Source organism: Oncorhynchus clarkii, chromosome 11 (genome assembly GCF_045791955.1).
Source record: "Oncorhynchus clarkii lewisi isolate Uvic-CL-2024 chromosome 11, UVic_Ocla_1.0, whole genome shotgun sequence".
NCBI lineage: Eukaryota > Metazoa > Chordata > Actinopteri > Salmoniformes > Salmonidae > Oncorhynchus > Oncorhynchus clarkii.
The window spans coordinates 3,810,270-3,821,837 of NC_092157.1; positions in this window are offsets into that span (position 1 = coordinate 3,810,270).

The following is an 11,568-nucleotide window of genomic DNA, read 5'->3' on the forward strand; positions in this document are numbered from 1 at the left end:
GGTGTAATCATTAGTCCAACAGTTGCAAATTAGACTTTCTATTGGACAAATTCAATTATGTTTATATCCCTGTTTTGTTCCGTTTGCTTAAGAAACGTTTTTCAACAGAATCGGTGGAATGAATACACCCCTGGTCACGCGTAAAAACAGTTCACTTTCATAGCAGCCACGTTCAAATCAAATCAAATGTATTTATATATCCCTTCGTACATCAGCTGATATCTCAAAGTGCTGTACAGAAACCCAGCATAGCATCCCTCTGTTATAGACAGCTAGCTAACATAGCATCCCTCTGTTATAGCGAGCTAGTTAACATAGCATCCCTCTGTTATAGCCAGCTAGCTAACATAGCATCCCTCTATTTGAGCAGGGTGTTTCAGTAGGCAAACTAGCTAGCTGCATTTGCTAGCTACGTAAGTGAAACTGAAAGTGAAAAGAAATTACACTCTCTCTATACAGTGGGGCAAAAAAGTATTTAGTCAGCCACCAATTGTGCAAGTTCTCCCACTTAAAAAGATGAGAGAGGCCTGTAATTTTCATCATAGGTACACTTCAACTATGACAGACAAAATGAGAAAAAAAATCCAGAAAATCACATTGTAGGATTTTTTATGAATTTATTTGCAAAAAAATTGCAAGTGCAATTTAAATGTAAAAAAATATGAAACAGTGTCCGTGCCACCAGTATATGTAGTAGTGTTAACCCCCAGGGGTTAAACCCCTGTACAGTCCGCGCAGCCGGATCATTTTCTCATGGCTTCTGGAAAGAAATGCAATAGGCATGTTCAACCTGTGTCAGAAACTTTCAACCGGTTTTCCCCACTAAGCAACGAGTCTCTCCTCCACTCGTTACAGAGTCAGTGAAGCTTCCCTTCCAGTGCTTAATTTGAGCCGAACAAGATCCGGCATCTCTCTGTTTTGGACTGTTTAGTTCCGGTATCTCTCTGTTTTGGACTGTTTAGTTCCGGTACCTCTCTGTTTTGGACTGTTTAGTTCCGGCACCTCTCTGTTTTGGACTGTTTAGTTCCGGTATCTCTCTGTTTTGGACTGTTTAGTTCCGGTACCTCTCTGTTTTGGACTGTTTAGTTCCGGTACCTCTCTGTTTTGGACTGTTTAGTTCCGGTACCTCTCTGTTTTGGACTGTTTAGTTCCGGCATCTCTCTGTTTTGGACTGTTTAGTTCCGGTACCTCTCTGTTTTGGACTGTTTAGTTCCGGTATCTCTCTGTTTTGGACTGTTTAGTTCCGGCACCTCTCTGTTTTGGACTGTTTAGTTCCGGTATCTCTCTGTTTTGGACTGTTTAGTTCCGGTACCTCTCTGTTTTGGACTGTTTAGTTCCGGTACCTCTCTGTTTTGGACTGTTTAGTTCCGGCATCTCTCTGTTTTGGACTGTTTAGTTCCGGTACCTCTCTGTTTTGGACTGTTTAGTTCCGGTACCTCTCTGTTTTGGACTGTTTAGTTCCGGTACCTCTCTGTTTTGGACTGTTTAGTTCCGGTATCTCTCTGTTTGGACTGTTTAGTTCCGGCATCTCTCTGTTTTGGACTGTTTAGTTCCGGCATCTCTCTGTTTTGGACTGTTTAGTTCCGGGACCTCTCTGTTTTGGACTGTTTAGTTCCGGTATCTCTCTGTTTTGGACTGTTTAGTTCCGGTACCTCTCTGTTTTGGACTGTTTAGTTCCAGTATCTCTCTGTTTTGGACTGTTTAGTTCCGGCATCTCTCTGTTTTGGACTGTTTAGTTCCGGTACCTCTCTGTTTTGGACTGTTTAGTTCCGGGACCTCTCTGTTTTGGACTGTTTAGTTCCGGTACCTCTCTGTTTTGGACTGTTTAGTTCCGGTACCTCTCTGTTTTGGACTGTTTAGTTCCGGTATCTCTCTGTTTTGGACTGTTTAGTTCCAGCATCTCTCTGTTTTGGACTGTTTAGTTCCGGCACCTCTCTGTTTTGGACTGTTTAGTTCCAGCATCTCTCTGTTTTGGACTGTTTAGTTCCGGTACCTCTCTGTTTTGGACTGTTTAGTTCCGGTATCTCTCTGTTTTGGACTGTTTAGTTCCGGCATCTCTCTGTTTTGGACTGTTTAGTTCCGGTACCTCTCTGTTTTGGACTGTTTAGTTCCGGTACCTCTCTGTTTTGGACTGTTTAGTTCCGGTATCTCTCTGTTTTGGACTGTTTAGTTCCGGCACCTCTCTGTTTTGGACTGTTTAGTTCCGGTACCTCTCTGTTTTGGACTGTTTAGTTCCGGCACCTCTCTGTTTTGGACTGTTTAGTTCCGGCATCTCTCTGTTTTGGACTGTTTAGTTCCAGTACCTCTCTGTTTTGGACTGTTTAGTTCCGGTACCTCTCTGTTGTGGACTGTTTAGTTCCGGTACCTCTCTGTTTTGGACTGTTTAGTTCCGGTACCTCTCTGTTTTGGACTGTTTAGTTCCGGCATCTCTCTGTTTTGGACTGTTTAGTTCCGGTACCTCTCTGTTTTGGACTGTTTAGTTCCGGTACCTCTCTGTTTTGGACTGTTTAGTTCCGGTACCTCTCTGTTTTGGACTGTTTAGTTCCGGCATCTCTCTGTTTTGGACTGTTTAGTTCCGGCATCTCTCTGTTTTGGACTGTTTAGTTCCGGGACCTCTCTGTTTTGGACTGTTTAGTTCCGGCATCTCTCTGTTTTGGACTGTTTAGTTCCGGTACCTCTCTGTTTTGGACTGTTTAGTTCTGGTACCTCTCTGTTTTGGACTGTTTAGTTCCGGTACCTCTCTGTTTTGGACTGTTTAGTTCCGGCATCTCTCTGTTTTGGACTGTTTAGTTCCAGTACCTCTCTGTTTTGGACTGTTTAGTTCCGGTACCTCTCTGTTTTGGACTGTTTAGTTCCGGTATCTCTCTGTTTTGGACTGTTTAGTTCCGGTACCTCTCTGTTTTGGACTGTTTAGTTCCAGCATCTCTCTGTTTTGGACTGTTTAGTTCCGGTACCTCTCTGTTTTGGACTGTTTAGTTCCAGCATCTCTCTGTTTTGGACTGTTTAGTTCCGGTACCTCTCTGTTTTGGACTGTTTAGTTCCGGTACCTCTCTGTTTTGGACTGTTTAGTTCCAGTACCTCTCTGTTTTGGACTGTTTAGTTCCGGTATCTCTCTGTTTTGGACTGTTTAGTTCCGGTACCTCTCTGTTTTGGACTGTTTAGTTCCAGCATCTCTCTGTTTTGGACTGTTTAGTTCCGGCATCTCTCTGTTTTGGACTGTTTAGTTCCGGTACCTCTCTGTTTTGGACTGTTTAGTTCCGGTACCTCTCTGTTTTGGACTGTTTAGTTCCGGCACCTCTCTGTTTTGGACTGTTTAGTTCCAGTACCTCTCTGTTTTGGACTGTTTAGTTCCGGCACCTCTCTGTTTTGGACTGTTTAGTTCCGGCACCTCTCTGTTTTGGACTGTTTAGTTCCGGTATCTCTCTGTTTTGGACTGTTTAGTTCCAGTATCTCTCTGTTTTGGACTGTTTAGTTCCGGTACCTCTCTGTTTTGGACTGTTTAGTTCCGGTACCTCTCTGTTTTGGACTGTTTAGTTCCGGCACCTCTCTGTTTTGGACTGTTTAGTTCCGGCACCTCTCTGTTTTGGACTGTTTAGTTCCGGTATCTCTCTGTTTTGGACTGTTTAGTTCCATCATCTCTCTGTTTTGGACTGTTTAGTTCCGGCACCTCTCTGTTTTGGACTGTTTAGTTCCGGTACCTCTCTGTTTTGGACTGTTTAGTTCCGGTACCTCTCTGTTTTGGACTGTTTAGTTCCGGCACCTCTCTGTTTTGGACTGTTTAGTTCCGGTATCTCTCTGTTTTGGACTGTTTAGTTCCGGTATCTCTCTGTTTTGGACTGTTTAGTTCCGGGACCTATTTGGCCGGATCCAGTACCTCTCGTGGCATGAAAAAAACTATTTTTGTCACTTATTGGAATGTAAAAATTCTAATAAAAGCTATCAAAGTTAATTTGAGTTGCCTCTTCGTTAATACCCCCCCACCCCCCCATTCCCAATCATATGAATAATATATATTCTAAGAGTTGATTATGGTTTATGGTTTGCGTAACATTGAATCCTATGTTTGACACCACAATTAGCCATGTCTGTATCTCTCACAGAACTAGAAGGAGATTCCCTCTCTATGATCTCTGCTCTAATACTCTATCTCTCACAGAACTAGAAGGAGATTCCCTCTCTATGATCTCTGCTCTAATACTGTATCTCTCACAGAACTAGAAGGAGATTCCCTCTCTATAATCTCTGCTCTAATACTGTATCTCTCACAGAACTAGAAGGAGATTCCCTCTCTATGATCTCTGCTCTAATACTGTATCTCTCACAGAACTAGAAGGAGATTCCCTCTCTATGATCTCTGCTCTAATACTGTATCTCTCACAGAACTACAAGGAGATTCCCTCTCTATGATCTCTGCTCTAATACTGTATCTCTCACAGAACTACAAGGAGATTCCCTCTCTATGATCTCTGCTCTAATACTCTATCTCTCACAGAACTAGAAGGAGATTCCCTCTCTATGATCTCTGCTCTAATACTGTATCTCTCACAGAACTAGAAGGAGATTCCCTCTCTATAATCTCTGCTCTAATACTGTATCTCTCACAGAACTAGAAGGAGGATTCCCTCTCTATGATCTCTGCTCTAATACTGTATCTCTCACAGAACTACAAGGAGATTCCCTCTCTATGATCTCTGCTCTAATACTGTATCTCTCACAGAACTACAAGGAGATTCCCTCTCTATGATCTCTGCTCTAATACTGTATCTCTCACAGAACTACAAGGAGATTCCCTCTCTATGATCTCTGCTCTAATACTCTATCTCTCACAGAACTAGAAGGAGATTCCCTCTCTATGATCTCTGCTCTAATACTGTATCTCTCACAGAACTAGAAGGAGATTCCCTCTCTATAATCTCTGCTCTAATACTGTATCTCTCACAGAACTACAAGGAGATTCCCTCTCTATGATCTCTGCTCTAATACTGTATCTCTCACAGAACTACAAGGAGATTCCCTCTCTATGATCTCTGCTCTAATACTGTATCTCTCACAGAACTAGAAGGAGATTCCCTCTCTATGATCTCTGCTCTAATACTGTATCTCTCACAGAACTACAAGGAGATTCCCTCTCTATGATCTCTGCTCTAATACTGTATCTCTCACAGAACTAGAAGGAGATTCCCTCTCTATGATCTCTGCTCTAATACTGTATCTCTCACAAAACTAGAAGGAGATTCCCTCTCTATGATCTCTGCTCTAATACTGTATCTCTCACAGAACTAGAAGGAGATTCCCTCTCTATGATCTCTGCTCTAATACTGTATCTCTCACAGAACTAGAAGGAGATTCCCTCTCTATGATCTCTGCTCTAATACTGTATCTCTCACAGAACTAGAAGGAGATTCCCTCTCTATGATCTCTGCTCTAATACTGTATCTCTCACAGAACTAGAAGGAGATTCCCTCTCTATGATCTCTGCTCTAATACTGTATCTCTCACAGAACTACAAGGAGATTCCCTCTCTATGATCTCTGCTCTAATACTGTATCTCTCACAGAACTACAAGGAGATTCCCTCTCTATGATCTCTGCTCTAATACTGTATCTCTCACAGAACTAGAAGGAGATTCCCTCTCTATGATCTCTGCTCTAATACTGTATCTCTCACAGAACTAGAAGGAGATTCCCTCTCTATAATCTCTGCTCTAATACTGTATCTCTCACAGAACTACAAGGAGATTCCCTCTCTATGATCTCTGCTCTAATACTGTATCTCTCACAGAACTACAAGGAGATTCCCTCTCTATGATCTCTGCTCTAATACTGTATCTCTCACAGAACTACAAGGAGATTCCCTCTCTATGATCTCTGCTCTGATACTGTATCTCTCACAGAACTACAAGGAGATTCCCTCTCTATGATCTCTGCTCTAATACTGTATCTCTCACAGAACTAGAAGGAGATTCCCTCTCTATGATCTCTGCTCTAATACTGTATCTCTCACAGAACTAGAAGGAGATTCCCTCTCTATGATCTCTGCTCTAATACTGTATCTCTCACAGAACTACAAGGAGATTCCCTCTCTATGATCTCTGCTCTAATACTGTATCTCTCACAGAACTACAAGGAGATTCCCTCTCTATGATCTCTGCTCTAATACTGTATCTCTCACAGAACTACAAGGAGATTCCCTCTCTATGATCTCTGCTCTAATACTGTATCTCTCACAGAACTACAAGGAGATTCCCTCTCTATGATCTCTGCTCTAATACTGTATCTCTCACAGAACTAGAAGGAGGATTCCCTCTCTATGATCTCTGCTCTAATACTGTATCTCTCACAGAACTACAAGGAGATTCCCTCTCTATGATCTCTGCTCTAATACTGTATCTCTCACAGAACTACAAGGAGATTCCCTCTCTATGATCTCTGCTCTAATACTGTATCTCTCACAGAACTACAAGGAGATTCCCTCTCTATGATCTCTGCTCTAATACTGTATCTCTCACAGAACTACAAGGAGATTCCCTCTCTATGATCTCTGCTCTAATACTGTATCTCTCACAGAACTACAAGGAGATTCCCTCTCTATGATCTCTGCTCTAATACTGTATCTCTCACAGAACTAGAAGGAGGATTCCCTCTCTATGATCTCTGCTCTAATACTGTATCTCTCACAGAACTACAAGGAGATTCCCTCTCTATGATCTCTGCTCTAATACTGTATCTCTCACAGAACTAGAAGGAGGATTCCCTCTCTATGATCTCTGCTCTAATACTGTATCTCTCACAGAACTACAAGGAGATTCCCTCTCTATGATCTCTGCTCTAATACTGTATCTCTCACAGAACTAGAAGGAGATTCCCTCTCTATGATCTCTGCTCTAATACTGTATCTCTCACAGAACTACAAGGAGATTCCCTCTCTATGATCTCTGCTCTAATACTGTATCTCTCACAGAACTAGAAGGAGGATTCCCTCTCTATGATCTCTGCTCTAATACTGTATCTCTCACAGAACTACAAGGAGATTCCCTCTCTATGATCTCTGCTCTAATACTGTATCTCTCACAGAACTAGAAGGAGGATTCCCTCTCTATGATCTCTGCTCTAATACTGTATCTCTCACAGAACTAGAAGGAGATTCCCTCTCTATGATCTCTGCTCTAATACTGTATCTCTCACAGAACTACAAGGAGACAGAAAACTAGCTGCATTTCGTTACGTTTTACCTGTTTTTCTATTGACATTTTTTTTTTTTTTTTACATTTTCATAAAATTAATGCTGATTCATGATTTTGACTGGCTGAGAAAAAGATGCCTGTTTGTCTCGTGTTCTTGGCTCTGCCCACCTCCTTGCGTGTTCTGCCCACTAGGACTAATTTGATCCCATTGGAAACAACAAGCTGTGGTCTATCTGGGTTTAGTTATAAAAAAAATATAAAACATCTTTGATGTGGACATGTGCATGTTGTCTAGTATATCATCAACAGGATACACTCTAAATGCTGAATCCAGACCTTAACCCTTTCCACTCCAATATTATCCTAGTTAATTGTGAAATGAGGATGTTCACTCATAGAGTTTAGATAAGCATGGAATTTCCAAAAGTTCTTCCCGGGTCCCTGTAGAGATCACGTAAAAGTACTCATCACATCAAGATAACTGATTTGTGATAGGTCATAGTTAATTATGCTGAATCCAGACCTTAACCCTATTCTCCTAATTCTAACAAAGGACAAACCCTCCCTCTCTACAGATCTGTACAGGAAACCTACGGACCTCCTTAGAGGTGACGGCTTTCATCCACATCCACTTATTAAAAGTCTCCCTATAAGTCAATACAGTCTCATCAGAAGAATAAGCAGTTCTGATGCTTCTTACCAGAACCAGACCACGGACCTCAACGCAAAGGTTTGAGGAAAGGGGGTACGAAGACAATAGGGTAAAACATGCCCAATGATCATTTTGAAGGACTAAAGGTTTAAGGAAAGGGGGTACGAAGACAATAGGGTAAAACATGCCCAATGATCATTTTGAAGGACTAAAGGTTTGAGGAAAGGGGGTACGAAGACAATAGGGTAAAACATGCCCAATGATCATTTTGAAGGACTAAAGGTTTGAGGAAAGGGGGTACGAAGACAATAGGGTAAAACATGCCCAATGATCATTTTGAAGGACTAAAGGTTTGAGGAAAGGGGGTACGAAGACAATAGGGTAAAACATGCCCAATGATCATTTTGAAGGACTAAAGGTTTGAGGAAAGGGGGTACGAAGACAATAGGGTAAAACATGCCCAATGATCATTTTGAAGGACTAAAGGTTTAAGGAAAGGGGGTACGAAGACAATAGGGTAAAACATGCCCAATGATCATTTTGAAGGACTAAAGGTTTAAGGAAAGGGGGTACGAAGACAATAGGGTAAAACATGCCCAATGATCATTTTGAAGGACTAAAGGTTTGAGGAAAGGGGGTACGAAGACAATAGGGTAAAACATGCCCAATGATCATTTTGAAGGACTAAAGGTTTAAGGAAAGGGGTGTACGAAGACAATAGGGTAAAACATGCCCAATGATCATTTTGAAGGACTAAAGGTTTGAGGAAAGGGGGTACGAAGACAATAGGGTAAAACATGCCCAATGATCATTTTGAAGGACTAAAGGTTTGAGGAAAGGGGGTACGAAGACAATAGGGTAAAACATGCCCAATGATCATTTTGAAGGACTAAAGGTTTGAGGAAAGGGGGTACGAAGACAATAGGGTAAAACATGCCCAATGATCATTTTGAAGGACTAAAGGTTTGAGGAAAGGGGGTACGAAGACAATAGGGTAAAACATGCCCAATGATCATTTTGAAGGACTAAAGGTTTAAGGAAAGGGGGTACGAAGACAATAGGGTAAACATGCCCAATGATCATTTTGAAGGACTAAAGGTTTAAGGAAAGGGGGTACGAAGACAATAGGGTAAAACATGCCCAATGATCATTTTGAAGGACTAAAGGTTTAAGGAAAGGGGGTACGAAGACAATAGGGTAAAACATGCCCAATGATCATTTTGAAGGACTAAAGGTTTAAGGAAAGGGGGTACGAAGACAATAGGGTAAAACTTGCCCAATGATCATTTTGAAGGACTAAAGGCTTGAGGAAAGGGGGTACGAAGACAATAGGGTAAAACATGCCCAATGATCATTTTGAAGGACTAAAGGTTTGAGGAAAGGGGGTACGAAGACAATAGGGTAAAACATGCCCAATGATCATTTTGAAGGACTAAAGGTTTGAGGAAAGGGGGTACGAAGACAATAGGGTAAAACATGCCCAATGATCATTTTGAAGGACTAAAGGTTTAAGGAAAGGGGGTACGAAGACAATAGGGTAAAACATGCCCAATGATCATTTTGAAGGACTAAAGGTTTGAGGAAAGGGGGTACGAAGACAATAGGGTAAAACATGCCCAATGATCATTTTGAAGGACTAAAGGTTTGAGGAAAGGGGGTACGAAGACAATAGGGTAAAACATGCCCAATGATCATTTTGAAGGACTAAAGGTTTGAGGAAAGGGGGTACGAAGACAATAGGGTAAAACATGCCCAATGATCATTTTGAAGGACTAAAGGTTTAAGGAAAGGGGGTACGAAGACAATAGGGTAAAACATGCCCAATGATCATTTTGAAGGACTAAAGGTTTAAGGAAAGGGGGTACGAAGACAATAGGGTAAAACATGCCCAATGATCATTTTGAAGGACTAAAGGTTTGAGGAAAGGGGGTACGAAGACAATAGGGTAAAACATGCCCAATGATCATTTTGAAGGACTAAAGGTTTGAGGAAAGGGGGTACGAAGACAATAGGGTAAAACATGCCCAATGATCATTTTGAAGGACTAAAGGTTTGAGGAAAGGGGGTACGAAGACAATAGGGTAAAACATGCCCAATGATCATTTTGAAGGACTAAAGGTTTGAGGAAAGGGGGTACGAAGACAATAGGGTAAAACATGCCCAATGATCATTTTGAAGGACTAAAGGTTTGAGGAAAGGGGGTACGAAGACAATAGGGTAAAACATGCCCAATGATCATTTTGAAGGACTAAAGGTTTGAGGAAAGGGGGTACGAAGACAATAGGGTAAAACATGCCCAACGACCATTTTGAAGGACTAACACAGCTGGAAAGCCTTCCACCAAAAGACAAAGAAAAAGCAAAACTATGTCCCATCATGCTTCACTCAAATCCGTGATGTCATGTCGACGAATTACTGTTTGTGTAGTCAATAGTACGAACACAAATTACCAGCATTAAAAAAAAGCAAGATTCATTACCAAACCGTACATTTTTGTTCTGAACTGACTTACCTAGTTAAATAATTGTGGTTAAATCTGGTTACCCAACCAGAGACAAGGGAGACTTTCGTGGACAAGGTTCCGGAAGGTATTTACAAATATAGCCAATGAGCTCAATGCAGCTTCACGTACAAATGCAACTCGTTTATCCACAACCTCCCACAGGACAAAGATTTAACATCAAGAGCCTGATTACCGGCATATCCACCAGTGTTATTTACATTTTGAAATGTCCTTGTGGTCTGTCTCACAGTAAGCCAGCAGCATACCACCCTGCATACCACTGCTGGCTTGCTTCTGAAGCTAAGCAGGGTTGGTCCTGGCCAGCAGCATACCACCCTGCATACCACTGCTGGCTTGCTTCTGAAGCTAAGCAGGGTTGGTCCTGGCCAGCAGCATACCACCCTGCATACCACTGCTGGCTTGCTTCTGAAGCTAAGCAGGGTTGGTCCTGGTCAGCAGCATACCACCCTGCATACCACTGCTGGCTTGCTTCTGAAGCTAAGCAGGGTTGGTCCTGGCCAGCAGCATACCACCCTGCATACCACTGCTGGCTTGCTTCTGAAGCTAAGCAGGGTTGGTCCTGGCCAGCAGCATACCACCCTGCATACCACTGCTGGCTTGCTTCTGAAGCTAAGCAGGGTTGGTCCTGGCCAGCAGCATACCACCCTGCATACCACTGCTGGCTTGCTTCTGAAGCTAAGCAGGGTTGGTCCTGGCCAGCAGCATACCACCCTGCATACCACTGCTGGCTTGCTTCTGAAGCTAAGCAGGGTTGGTCCTGGTCAGCAGCATACCACCCTGCATACCACTGCTGGCTTGCTTCTGAAGCTAAGCAGGGTTGGTCCTGGTCAGCAGCATACCACCCGGGATACCACTGCTGGCTTGCTTCTGAAGCTAAGCAGGGTTGGTCCTGGCCAGCAGCATACCACCCTGCATACCACTGCTGGCTTGCTTCTGAAGCTAAGCAGGGTTGGTCCTGGTCAGCAGCATACCACCCTGCATACCACTATTGGCTTGCTTCTGAAGCTAAGCAGGGTTGGTCCTGGCCAGCAGCATACCACCCTGCATACCACTGCTGGCTTGCTTCTGAAGCTAAGCAGGGTTGGTCCTGGTCAGCAGCATACCACCCTGCATACCACTGCTGGCTTGCTTTTGAAGCTAAGCAGGGTTGGTCCTGGTCAGCAGCATACCACCCTGCTTACCACTGCTGGCTTGCTTCTGAAGCTAAGC